At 37.4% G+C, this 14,672-nt stretch overlaps 1 protein-coding gene across 21 annotated transcripts in view; it reads left to right on the plus strand.

Annotated features, from left to right (window-relative positions):
- The window catches only part of ARB2A (ARB2 cotranscriptional regulator A), a 481,957-nt gene that overhangs the window by 4,345 nt on the left and 462,940 nt on the right, over positions 1–14,672 (plus strand). The gene's annotated exons all lie outside the window — the stretch shown is intronic.

The raw sequence follows: 14,672 nt of genomic DNA on the forward strand, positions 1-14,672 counted from the left end.
ATCTAGGAACCGTTGGGTAGAGAGAGTGGGGTTTTCTAAGTATAGAATCATTATCATCTGTGAACAGAGATAGTATGACTTCCTCTTAATTTGGATGCCTTTCATTTGTTTCTCTTGCCTAATTGCTTTGGATGAAATTTCCAGTGCTATGTTGAATAGTTGTGGTGAGAGTGGGCATGCTTGCCTTTTTCCGGTTTTCAAGGGAAATGTCTCTAGCTTTTCCCTATTTAGTATTATGTTCGCTGTGGGTTTGTCATAGATGGGTCTTTTTATTTAAGGTATGTTCCTTCAGTGTCTAGTTTGTTGAGAATTTTTAACACGCAGTGATGTTAAATTTTATCGAATGCCTTTTCTGCATATATTGAGATGATCATGTGGTTTTTGTTTTTAGTTTTGTTTATGTGTTGAATCACGTTTACTGATTTACATATGTTGACCCAACCTTGTATAACGGGAATAAAGCCATCTTGATCATGGTAGATTAGGTTTTTGATGTGCTTCTGGTTTTGGTGTGCTAGTATTTGTTGAGGATTCTTATATCTATATTCATCAGGGATATTGGCCTAAAGTTTTCTTTTTTCATTGTGTTTCTACAAAGTTATGGTATCAGAATGATGCTGGCTCCATAGAATGATTTGACAGGGAGTCCTTTCTTCTCAGTTTTTGGAATAGTTTAGTAGGGTTGTTATCCGCTCTTCTTTATATGTTGGGTAGAATTTGGCTGTCAATATGTCTTTTCCAGGGCTGCTTTTGGGTGTAGGCTTTTTATTACTGAATCAATTTTGAAATTCACTATTGGTCTGTTCAGGGTTTCAATTTATTTCTGATCAATCTTGGGAGGTTGTATGTTTTGAGGAACTTATCCATTTTCTCTAAGTTTTCTAGTTTGTATAGGTAGAGGTGTCCATAATAGTCTCCGAGGGTTTTTTGTATTTCTGTGGGGTCAGTTGTAATCTTCACTTTGCATTTCTGATTGTGTTTATTTGGACTTCTTTCTTTTTTTCTTTATTTGTCTAGCTAGTGGTCTGTCAGTCTTATTCTTTCAGAGAACCACGTTTTGGTTTCATTGACCTTTTGTATAGTTTTTCATGTCTTAGTTTTGTTCAGTTAAGCTCTGATTTTGGTTTTTTCTTCTGCTAGCTTTGAGGTTAGTTTACTTTTGTTTTTTGTTTTTTGTTTTTTTTTTTGGTTGCTCTAGGTGTGATGTTAGGTTGTTAATTTGAGATCTTTCTAACTACTTGATGTAGGTGTTTACTGCTATAAACTTTCCTTTGAAGACTGCTTTAGCTGTGTCTCAGAGAATCTGGTATGTCATTTCTTTGTTTTCATTAGTTTCAAAAAATATCTTGAATTCTGTCTTAATTTCATTGTTTACCCAAAGTCATTCAGGGAACAGATTGTTTAATTTCCACATAATTATATGATTTTGGAGATCTGTTCTTGTACTGTGGTTGAGAGTGTGGTATAATTTCAGTTTTTTTTTTTTTTTTTTTAATCTGTTGAGAATTCCTTTATGGCTGAGTGTGTGGTCAATATTACATTATGTGTCATGTGCAGATAAGAAGAATGTATATTCTGTTGTAGTTGAGTGGAGTGTTCTGTAGATGTCTGTTAGGTCCGTTTGGTCAAGTGTCAAGTTTAGGTCCTAAATATCTTTGTTAGTTTTGTGCCTCGATGATCTGTCTAGTACTGTCAGTGGGTGTCGAGATGAGATCTTCCACTATTAATCTTCCACTATTATTGTGTGGTTATCTAAGTCTCTTTGTAGGTCTCTAAGAACTTATTTTATGAATCTGGGTGCTCCAATGTTGGATGCATGTATATTTAGGATAGTTAATTTTCATGTTGAATTGAACCTTTTATCATTATCTAATGCCCTTCTTAGTCCTTTTTGATTATTGTTGCTTTCAAGTCTGTTTTTTGAATTACAAAATTAAAAGAGCAATCTGTCTCTTTTTTTGTTTTCTGTTTGCTTGATAGATTTTTCTCTATCCCTTACTCTGAGTCTGTGCGTATCATTGTATGTGATATGGGTCTCTTGAAGATGGTATATAGTTAGGTCTTGTTTCTTTATTCAAATTGCCACTCTGTGTCTTTTAAGTGGTGTAGTTAGTCCGTTTACATTCAGGGTCAGTATTGATATGTGAAAATTTGATCCTGTTGTGCTGTTAGCTGCTTGTTATGTAGATTTGATTGTGTAGTTGCTTTATGGTGTCAATGGTCTGTATACTTAAGTGTGTTTTTGTGGTGGCCAGTAATGGCCTTTCATTTTCATGTTTAGTGCTTCCATAAGGACCTCTTACAAGGCAGGTCTGGTGGTAGTGAATTCCCTTAGTATTTGCTTATCTGAAAAGGATTTTATTTGTCTTTCACTTAATGAAGCATAGTTTGGCTGGATGTGAAATTCTTGGTTAGCATTTCCTTTCTTTAAGAACGCTGAATAAAGGTCCCCAGTCTTTTCTGGCTTGTAGGGTTTCTGCTGAAAGGTCAGCTGTTAGCCTGATGGGGTTCCCTTTGTAGGTGACCTCTACCTTCTTTTTAGCTCCCTTTAAGATTTTTTCTTTTACTTTGACCATGGAGAATCTGATGACTATTTGTCTTCAGGATAGTTGTCTTGAATAGCATCTTATAGGGGTTCTCTGCAGTTCCTGAATTTGAATGTCTACCTCCCCAGAAAAGTTAGGGAAATTTTCATAATTTTTAATTATGTTTTCTAAGTTGCTTTCTCTCTGTCTCTGTCTTTCAGGAATGCCAGTGTGTCATATGTTTGGTCTGTTTACGTAATCCCATATTTTTAGGAGGTTTTTGTTCATTCTTTTTATTCGTTTGCCTTTATTTTTGTCTAATTGAGTTCATTTGAAGAATTGGTCTTTGAACTTTGAGATTCTTTCCTCAGTTTTGTCTATTCTGAGCACTTCTGATTGTATTATGAAATTTTTTTAGTGAGTTTTTCAGCTCTATCAGATCAGTTTGGTTCCTTCTTAAAATGACTATTTCATCTTTAAGTTCTTGTATTGTTTTATTGGATTCCTTGGATTCCTTGGATTGGGTTTCAACTTTCTCCTGAATCTTGATGATTCTCCTTGCCATCCGCATTCTGAATTCTATGTCTATAATTTCAGACTAGTTAAGAACCATTCTTAGGCAGGTGGTGCAGTCATTTGGAGGTAGGAAAACATGCTGACTTTTTTTTTACTTTGGAATTATTGATATTTATTATTTCCTATGCTATAACATAGTTAAAGCTAATTTTCAGGAGGAAAGTTTCATTTTGTAATTATTCATTATTATACTGTGATGGGGAGGGCTTTAGTATTCTTTTTTTCCTGGTTATTCCTTTTTTTTTAAAAAAAAATATTTTAGGTTTGGGGATACATGTGTAGGTTGGTTACATAGATAACATGTGTCATAGGGTTTGTTGTATGTATTATTACATCACCCAAGTATTAAGCTCAGTATCCAATAGTCATCTTTTCTGCACATTGCCCTCCTCCTCACCTCCCTCTCTTAAGTAGACCCCAGTGTCTATTGTTACTTTCTTTATGTTCATCAGTTCTCCTAATTTAGCTCACATTTATAAGTGAGAACATGCAGTATTTGGTTTTCAGTTACTGTGTTAGTTTGCTAAGGATGATGGCCTCCAGCTTCATCCATGTTCCCGCAGAAGACATGATCTCATTTTTTTTTATGGCTGCGTAATATTCCATGGTGTGTATCTACCACATTTTCTTTATCCAGTCTGTCATTGATGGGCATTTAGTTTGATTCCATGTTTTTACTGTTGTGAACAGTACTGCAGTGAACATTCACGTGCCTGTGTCCTTATAATAGATATTCTTCCTCTGAGTGTATACCCAGTGACGGTATTGCAGCATCAAATAGTAGCCCTGCTTTTAGCTCTTTGAGGAAAAGCTATACTGCTTTCCACAATGGTAGAACTAATTTACACTCCCACCGACAATGTATCAGGGTTCCCTTTTCTCCACAACTTTGCTGGCATATGTTATTTTTTAACTTTTTAATAGTAACCATTCTGACTGGTGTGAGATGGTATCTCATTCTGGTTTTGATTTGCATTTCTCTAATGATCAGTGATATTGAGCTTTTTTTCATATGCTTTTTGTGTACATGTATGTCTTTTAAGAAGTGTCTGTTCATGTCTTTTGTTTACTTTTTAATGGGGTTGTTTGTTTTTCTCTTACAATGTTGTTTAAGTTCCTTGTGGATGCTGGACTTTCTCCTGAATCTTGATTTTTGCCAACTATGCATCTGACTAAGACAGATTTTTTTCCCATTATGTAGGTTGTCTGTTTACTCTGTTGATAGTTTCTTTTGCTGTGCAGAAGCTCTTAAGTTTAATTAGATTCCATTTGTCAGTTTTTGCTTTTGTTGTGATTGCTTTTGGTGTCTTTGTCATGAATTCTTTGCCCATTCGTAGGTCCAGGATGGTATTGCCTAGGTTGTTTTCCAGGGGTTTTATAGTTTTGGGTTTTACATTTAAGTCTTTAATCCATTTGAGTCTATTCTTGTATATGGTATAAGGAAGGGGTCCAGATTTAGACTTGTGCATATGGCTTGCCACTTAGCACCATTTTTTGAATAGGGAGTCTTTTCCCCTTTTCTTGTTTTTGTCAGCTTTGTCAAAGATTAGATGGTCATAGATGTGTGGCCTTATTTGTGGGCTCTTTATTCTGTTCTATTGGTCTATATACTTGTTTTTGTACCCATACTATGCTGTTTTGATCCCTGTAGCCTTGTAGTATGGTTTGAAGTCAGGTAACATGATACTCCAGCTTTGTTCTTTTTGCTTAGTATTGTGCTGGCTATTTGAGCCATAAAATTACTTTTCTGGTTCCATAAAAATTTTAAAATAATTTTTTCTAGTTCTGTGAAGAATGCCTTTGGTAGTTTGATAGGAATAGCATTGAATCTGTAAATTGCTTTGGGCAGTAGCCATTTTAATGATATTGATTCTTCCTTTCCACCAGCATGGGATGTTTTTCCATTTATTTGTGTGTCATCTCTGATTTCTTTCAGCAGTGTTTTGTAATTCTCATTGTAGAGATCTTTCACCCTCCCTTATTAGCTGTATTCCTAGATATTTGTGTGTGTGTGTGGCAGTTTTGAATGGGATGGCCATTCTGAATTGGCTCTCAGTTTGGTTGTTGTTGGTATACAGGAATGCTACTGATTTTTGTACATTGATTTTGTATCCTGAAACTTTGCTGAAGTTATCAGCTGAAGGAGCTTTTGGACTCATACTATGGGGTTTTCTCAATATAGAATCATGTCATCTGCAAACAGGTAGTTTGACTTTCTTCCTATTTGGATGCCCTTTATTTCTTCCTTTCATCTGATTGCTCTGGCTAGGACTTCCAATACTAAGTTGAATAGATGTGGTGAGAGAGGGCATCCTTATCTTGTGCCGTTTTTCGGGGGAATACTTCCAGCTTTTGCCCATTCCATGTAATGTTGACTGTGGGTTTTTCATAGATGTGTCTCATTATTTTGAGGTATGTTCCTTCAATACCTAGCTTATTGAGAATTTTTAACATGATGGGATGTTGAATTTTATCAAAAGCCTGTTGAAATAACCATATGGCTTTTGTCTTTAGTTCTGTTTATGTGATGAATCACATTTATTGATTTTCGTATGTTGAACCAGCCTTGCATCCTGGGAATGAAGCGTCCTTGATCATGGTAGATTAGCTTTTTGATGTGCTATTGGATTTGGTTTGCACGTATTTTGTTGAGGGTTTTTGCACCAGTGTTCATCAAAGATATTGGCCTGAAGTTTTCTTTTTTTGTTGTTTCGCTGTCAGATTTTAGATCAAGGTGAGGCTGGCCCCATAGAGTGAGTTGGGGAGAAGTCCATCCTCCTCAGTTTTTTGGAATAGTTTCTGTAGGAATGGTACCAGCTTTTCTTTGTACATCTGGTAGAATCTAGCTGTGACTCCATCAGGTCCTGGGCTTTTTTTGGTTGGTAGGCTATTTATTAGTGATTCAATTTTGGAGCTTGTTAATGGTCTGTTCAGGGAATCTGTGTCTTTCTGGCTCAGTCTCGGAAGAGTGCATATGTCCAGGAATATATCCATCATACCTAGGTTTTCTAGTTTGTTTGCGTAGAGGGATGTTAATAGTAGTTTCTGATGGTTGTTTTTGTTTCTGTGGGGTCAGTAGTAACATTCCCTTAGTAATCGCTAATTGTGTTTATTTGGATCTTCTCTTTTTTCTTCTTAATTAGCCTAGCTAGTGGCCTATTTTTTTTTTTTTTCCAAAATATCAACTCCTTAATTTGTTGATCTTTTGAATGGTTTTTTGTGTTTTGATTTCCTTCAGTTCAGCTCTAATTTTTGTTATTTCTTGTCTTCTAGCTTTGGGGTTGATTTGCTCTTGTTTCTCTCATTCTTTCAGTTGTAAAGTTAGGTTGTTAATTTAAGATGTTTCTAGTTTTTTGATGTGGGCATTTAATGCTTTGAATTTTCATTTTAACATTGTTTAGTCATGTCCCAGAGATTCTGGTATGTTCTATCTTTGTTCTCATTATTTTCAAGGAACTTCTTGATTTCCGCCTCAATTTCATTATGTACCCAAAAGTCATTTGGGAGCGTGTTGTTTAATTTTTATGTATTTGTATGGTTTTGAGTGATTTTCATTGTGTTGACTTACATTTTTATTGTGCTGTGGTCCAAGAGACAGTTTGACTTTTTGAGTTGCCAGAGTCCTTCCTGTGGTTCTTCATCTTTGTGGCCGGATGTTCCTTTAATCTTTGTTGTTGCTGTCCTTTGGATGGGCCTTTTTGCTTTTATACTTCTTGATGCCTTTGAGGGTTTGACTGTTCTTTAAGTTGGTTTCAGTCAGCTGTCTTCATTTCTGGATGATTTCAGGAGACCAAGGTTCAGCTCAGCACTCCTGGGCTGCATGCTTTAACCCTGGAGGGTTGTGACCGGGCCCACAGCTTTGTTCTCTGACCCCCTGAGGTTAAGCACCTGCTGTGCTGGAGGAGCTGAGGTGTTCCCAGTTCACTGGTAGCAGCACTCCCATGGAGGGTGCTGACAAAAGCCCTTCATTAGGCCAGTGACAGAAGGGTCTGTGTTCTTGTGCACTAGCAGTGGAGAGAGGTTGTAGGCATGTGCATACTGGCAAAGCAGTGGGGGGAGGCTGTGGGCGGGTGTGTGCTGACAGGGGCCTGTATCAGTTTGTTTTCATGCTGCTGATAAAGATGTACTTGAGACCAGGCAATTTACAAAATAAAGAGGTTTAATGGTTTTATAGTTACTTATGGCTGGCGAGGCCTCACAATAATGGTGGAAGGCAAGGAGGAGCAAGTCACATCGTACATGGATGGAAGCAGGCGAAGAGAGAGATTGTGCGGGGAAACTCCCATTTTTAAAACCATCGGATCTTGTGAGACTTACTATCATGAGAACAGCATGGGAAAGACACTCTCCCATGATTCAATTACCTCCCACTGGGTCCTTTCCACAACACATGGGAATTCAAGATGAAATTTGGGTGGAGACATAGCCAAACCATATCAGAGCCCATCTGCAGAAGTTCTCTGATGGTTAGGTGACATCTGCCAGCTGATGAGCTGTGGCGGTGGCCATTGGGAAGTGCCCCTGTTGGATATCTGAGACTATGGTGCAAGCTTATCTGGCCAGGCAGTGACTGGTAGAGGCTGGCAGACAGGGTGGGGGTGCTCAGATCAGACTGGCTGTGTCCCCCAGGCAAGTTAGCCCTGTTCTGTCCAGGCCTGACAGTCAATATATGCTAAAGCCGCGTAGAGGAGCATGATGAGCTTTCGGTGATAGCCATCCCCAACTGTGCTCCACTGTAGCCATTTCCATGCCAAAGCCTCTGAGCTCTGCACAGGCTGGAGTCCTGTCCCTGCCATTTCTCCAAGCAGTTCTCCCTGCTAGCTCAAATGTCCATGGGGGTCATCAGGTCTCGTGTAGCTAGGATTCTGGAGGTCCATGGTGAGAGTAGGCCACTCCACACCTATTGAACTCACTCCTTCTCCAGGAGCTACTCAAGGCCAGAAATGAATCCTGGTGCTTGGCAACCCTGTGTTGAGTTCCCAGCTTCCTTCTCCTTCAGTCCAGGGTCTGTGTCCTTTCTCTGTTCACTCTCAATGCCTTCCTTCCAAAGATTTTCTTGAAGTTTGCTGGTGTTCTTGATGGTCTCTTCTCTAGATGGGAGAAGCTCTTCCTCCATCTAGCCGGCCATTGTGGCTCTTCTTTCTTTGTATATTTATTTTAATCGTAGTCTAGATTGATAATGTACCAAGCCTTGCTTTGCTCAGAAGTTAAAGAGGTGCTAACAAGACTAAGACTGTGGATTTGGGCCCTTGTAAGGCCCTTTAATAGCTCTTTACAGGAATGATTATAACCACCAGTATAACTACTAACTACTTGGGATATAGCTAGTATTCCTATTCCCTGCCAATCATATTGCCATCATATGTAATCTAGTATAAGAAAACAGTAGAAAAGGTACTTGTACCTCAGGAGACACACTATTTGTATTAAAAAGAATAATTCAGAGTAAATATCCAAGTTAATGAAGACATACAAGTGATACCCCTTTCCTCTACAAAGCATAGCTTAGTTTTATGTGCTTATATAAAATGTGGAGCAAGCTACAATTGTGATCAAGACTATAACCTAAGATGAGGCAAGTAAAAAATGTGAAAAGATTAATTGTTAGATTAGATACTCTCTTGATTTGAATTACCCATTCTTCTTGTTATCATCATTTTTGCCTGTACTATGGAAATGACTCTGGAATTAAGTAGTTTGGAATTTTGTTAATAATCTTGATCCATTTGGTTTAATACACTCTGATGTAATTTGAATACTTTGATTAAATGGTCATATCTGAGAATTGATGGGAAGAAAGGTCAGATCAGGCAGGTTGAGGATGTTGGGATAAAAAAGAAAGGATTTCTTTCAGTAGGGATTGGCTAAATGGGGATAAGACTCTGGTCTCAGAAGAGATGGAGAGCAGGAGAGATAAATGAACAGAGAAAGGCCTAAGATCTAGATAAGGGAAAAAAAACATGGCAAGAGTCAGGCAGATTTTCAGTTATTCGAATCAGTAATAGATGTATACCTAGTCATAAGGCAATCTGGACTTCATATTTAGGATATTACCTTCTGGTTGGGTGTCTGCTATGAAGGTAAGACTTTAGTATAATGTTTTGTATTACAATAGATGGAAGTATGTATAGGATACTATGGGAGTGTTGTAAGGCTTTTCCTGGGGTTGGAGAAAATTATCCTTAAGTTGAGAACCTAAGGATGGATCATTTAAAATAAAGCAGAAAGACATTCTAGATAGAAGAAATAGCTCTTAGCAGTCTGATGTTTGCAAAAACAAAAAGCAATTTGCAGTTACTAGAGGAGAAAATTTGATTGTAGTGAGAGATGGAGTTGAAGGAGGAAATAGGAGCCACATCATGGCTATGTGTGTGTGTGCATAAGATGTGGGCAGAGAAGGCCTGTATAATTTGCCGAGGAGCTTGGACTTGCCTCTGTAAGCAGCAGGAACTATTGAGTGGTTACTCTTATCTTCTATTTAGTAAAAAACATAATCTTGCCCAAACAGAAGTCTGGCCTTTGCCCTCACTTTATGGATGATAATGCCTTGGGCCACACTAATGGTGTGATTGAGGATTGGGGCTGGCTACGTCTGTTATAGTCTTCAGGTCGGGGCTGCCCATGCCAGAAATACTAACTATGTGACTTAGGGTGGGGCTTTTGGTTAAGTAATATCAGTTAACCTGGAGGCTGACCTCAACCATATAGACAGTTAATTAGTCATTCATGCCTAAGTAACAGAGCCCAAGAAAAACACTGAATACTCTGTCTTCTGTTAGCCTTCCTAGTTGGCAGTACTCTGTGTGTGTTGTTAAACAGACAGCAGGAGAATGATGTGACCATGATGTCATGGGGAGAGGACAATGGCAGTTCCATGTTTGGTACCTTCCTAGTCTGTCTTATGTGCTTCTTTTCTTTGTCCTGTTAATCTATATCCTTTCCCTGTAATAAACTAACTGTGAATAGAATAGCTTTCAGTGAGTTCCGTGAGTCTTTCCAGCAAATTATGGAAACAGAATGGTTTTGGGAATCCTCTGAACTTACAGTGGTGTGAGAAGTTGGGTAGTTTCTTTTGTGGACTTTTCTGTCTATCTCTGTAGGTGCAAAAGACCCTTTGCATCATCTTTCTCTGCTTCTTTCTTTCTCTAATTTAGGACAAAATTGGCCTTTCAGTTTGAAAGCAGCGATAAACATACAATGCTGTTGAAGTAATGCATCTTCTAAGATGAGAGGATATTGGGGAAAATATCAAGACTATTATAATACAAATGTCCCTAAACATAATACAATCCCCTGATACTCTCCTTTCTAATTGCTATTGACTGAATTATGTCCCTCCAGTTTGTATATTGAAACCCTAACCCAGTATGATTGCGTTTGGTTTTATTAAGGTTAAATGAGGTCAGAGGATGGGACCTTGACCTCATAGGATTAGTGTCTTCATAAGAAGAGACATGAGAGAGGCCATTCTCCTGGTCACTTTCTCTTTACCATGTAAGGACATGGTGAGAAAGTAAAAATCTGCAAACCAGGAAAAGAGCCCTTGTCAGAAACCAACCAACCCTCCTGGACCTTGATCTAGGACTTCTAGCCTCAAGAGCTGTGAGAAAATAAATTTAACTTGTTTAAGCAACCCAGTCTATGCAGTTTTGTTATGGCAGCCTGAGTAGACTGATACAAATTGTAATACCATGAATTGGGATGTTACTGTAATACCTAAAAATGTAGATGTGGCTTTGGAGCTGGAATATAGAGAGGGCCTGCAGAACAGAGTGTCAAACCAAAGGAGATTATTCTTGAACCGTAATGATGGAGTGGAATTTGCCTTCCTAAGTTTGGCACTTGTTTGGAACCCATCACCCTTTTCTTTCTTCTAATGTCTCCCTTTTGGAATGGGAATGTCTATTGTTTCCCTGTCCCACTGTTGTATTTTGGAAATACATAACTTGTCAGGTTTCACGGGTTTACAGCTGGAGAGGAATTTTGCCTTAGGGTGAATCATACCTCATTCTTATCCATACCTAATTTAGATAATACTTAGATGAAACTTTGGACATTAGGCATTAGAGTTGATGATGGAATCAGTTAAGACTTTTGGGGCTGTTGGGATGGAATGAATGCATTTTGCGTGTGATAAGGACATGAATTTTGAGGAGGCCGGTGGCAGAATGCTATTGACTAAATTGAATTTCCCCATAATTCATATATTGAAGCCATAACATACAGTGTAGCTGTATTTGGAGTAAGGAGGTCATTAAGGTTAAATGAGGTCATAAGGATGGGACCCTGATCCACTAGGATTAGTGTCCTTATAAGAAGAGACAACAGAGAGCTCTCCCTTTATCCAGTAAGAATGCAGTCTTCTGAAAGCCAGAAAGAGAGTCTTCACCAGAAACTGGTCCTTTTGTATCTTTTTCTGGGACTTCTAGCCTCCAGACTGTAAGAAAACAAATTTCTGTTGTTTAACCCACCCAATGTGTAGTATTTTGTATGGCCGCTCAAGCAGATTAATGTACTAATTGATAGCTAGTCTTTGTTGTTGTTGTTAACCAGCAGTTAGATTATTTGTGATCTAGTAGAGCACGGTTTCCTATATATTCCTTTTAAAGTTGAGCCATCTGAAATTATTAAAAAACTTGAAGAAATGTATCAGAAAGACCTCAATGAGGACTTTTAGATTATATATCTTAAATGACTGAGCAAACAACACAGGTATATGAAAGTAGAAGGAAAGATGAAATGAAAGGTTTTGGAAAACTAATATACCTGTGTTCATGTTTTAAGAAGATTCAATACAGCTTTCCCCCCTACATTTAGAAAGGAGTTCAGTTGAAAATATTCATCTTCTGATAAGATTTATCACAGATTTAAGGAGCTGTGTCCTTTAGAACATTTTAAAAAATGAATTTACAATAACCTGCTACATTGAGGTATTTGTAGGGCTGTAGAGTTAAAGGATGTTTCAATTAGGTATAAAAAACAAAGGAGCATCTAATAGAACTCAAACTATTAGATATATATTCATCCATAATTATGTGTGTGTATATGTTCCTACTGTTTTCTAGGCATGGTGAAAGCATTTTGGTAGACATCTTTTCAGTTGAAAATAGAAAAATCTAGGACAGAATCCATATTTGAGGAACTAAGTATAATATTTGAATTATAAGCATTTAAGTTTTTTACTTACAGAATTGAAATGGAATAACATTATAGAAATTTACCAATAAGATTTCAAGAAAATGTATAGCAGAGAAAAATGAAAAACACAAAAATAAGACTTGGAGTTAGGTTTTGGCAAGGAACAGAATTACCAGTAGTGACGTTAGAGTTAGTCCCAGATAGTCGTGATGTATCAGGAACCAGACTATCCAGACTTCGCTGTGGTACAGGAAGATACATCATGATTTTTAAATGAAGAAGTTTCAAGCACAAGGATATATACATAGATGGTAAAGACCTAAGAGCAGAGGGAAATATTATCATATTTAAAGATTTTATCATAGCTCACTGTAGCCTCGACCTCCCAGGCTCAAGCAATCTTCCTACCTCAGACTCCTGAGTAGGTGGAACCACAGGCATGTGCCACCACACCTGGCTAATTTTTTGTATTTTTTTTTTTTTGGAGAGACAAGGTTTTGCTATGTTGGCCAGGCTAGTCAAGCGATCCTCCTGCTTCACCCTCCCAAAATGCTGGGATTACAGGTGTGAGCCACTGCACCCTGCCTATTTTTTTTCTAATGCCAAGTGCTTTGAAGAGGTGTCAGCACCTGTGCCAGTATAAGCAAGTCATAGTTCAACTGTTGCAAAGTAGAGAGAATGATGAAAGCTTGGTTTTGGAAAGTATTTTTGATATGAGTCTACTTTCTGAAGGTTTACTATTTTCTTGGATCATTGGAATCTTATTTTTATTAATGGTATATCTGTTTTTGGCCTAGATGTTACTAAGCTGTGTAGGAGAATATCAGTCAATTATACTCGCTATAATGTTACATAGAGCAGAGTTTACAAATTGGAGACCCCCAAACTAAGTGAGTCTCCATAATCTTAAATTTTTAAAAATTACTTTCCATCTAATTTAAGTAGAAGTTGGGCTTTTGATTTCTCCTGAAAAATTTTGAAGTTCTAGTCACACTGTGGCTCCATTCTGTATGGGAACAGTGTGGCAAGTCAGAACTCCCCTGAGATAAGCAATGTATTTTCCAGTTTGCCTCACTCTCCACTATTCATTCAGTATAAAGTATGACTTACAGGGCTTCACTGCCTACGAACAAAGTTGATTTCACTGGAGGCCATTTGAGTCTCTTCCCTCTGGCCTTGAAGCATTAATGATCTGTTCTTTCATGGTCTTTAACTACTTTCTTCAAGGTGGCCAATATGTTAAATCAGTTTGTGCTAAGTATTTGACAGATGGTGGTTGTGACTAGAATATTATTTATAGGTAATAACTCATTATTTTGAAACAGTGAATGATTGTAATGGTAAAATTTTATTTGTATTAGTAATACTGCAATAACTGCTAAGAACTTAGACATTTCAGTTTCATAATTGAAAACAAACTATTTATTTAAAACAACCTTATTTATTCTGGATATATTTCCTCAACAAGAAACACGTATAATTATTTTTATCAAAACAAGCATATGTGTTTGTGTTTTTAACTGTTTTAATTGCAATATAAAGTTTCTCTCTTGCATGCTCACTTCCTTTCTCTTTCTCTCTTGAAATGAAGAAAGACTTTCAGTCAGGTCAGCCCTTAATAATGAACTGAATTACATAAGCTAATTTTTCACTACTTTTTTTTTTTTAAATTCAAGGACTGTTAAAGCATTCCTATTTTGATAAATCCAAAGGAAGCACCTTCTTTACATGGAAAATAAATTATTGCTGAATTAGAAAATTACTAGGCAATTCAGTGATGATAATTTTAGTGATGATATGGGATGCAGGGCTGGTTCAGCATACACAAATCAATAAATGTAATCCATCACATATACAGAACCAATGACAAAAACCACATGATTATCTCAATAGATGCAGAAATGGCCTTTGATAAAATTCAACACCCCTTCATGCTAAGAACTCTCAATAAACTAGGTATTGATGAAACATATCTCAAAATAATAAGAGTTATTTATGGCAGACCCACAGCCAATATCATACTGAATGAGCAAAAGCTGGAAACATTCCCTTTGAAAACCAGCACAAGACAAGGATGCCCTCTCTTACCACTCCTGTTCAACATAGTATTGGAAGTTGTAGCCAGGGCAATCAGGCAAGAAAAATAAATAAAGGGTATTCAAATAACAGGAGAGGACGTCAAATTGTATCTGTTTGCAGATGACATGGTTATATATTTAGAAAACCCCGTCGTCTCACCCCAAAATCTCCTTAAGCTGATAAGCAACTTCAGCAAAGTCTCAGGATACAAAATCAATGTGCAGAAATCACAAGCATTCCTATACACCAATAATAGACTAACAGAGAGCCAAATCATAGTGAACTGTCATTCACAATTGCTACAAAGGGAATAAAATACCTAGGAATTCAACTGACAAGGGATGTGAAGGACCT

Source organism: Macaca nemestrina, chromosome 6, assembly GCF_043159975.1.
Source record: "Macaca nemestrina isolate mMacNem1 chromosome 6, mMacNem.hap1, whole genome shotgun sequence".
Taxonomy (NCBI): Eukaryota; Metazoa; Chordata; class Mammalia; order Primates; family Cercopithecidae; genus Macaca; species Macaca nemestrina.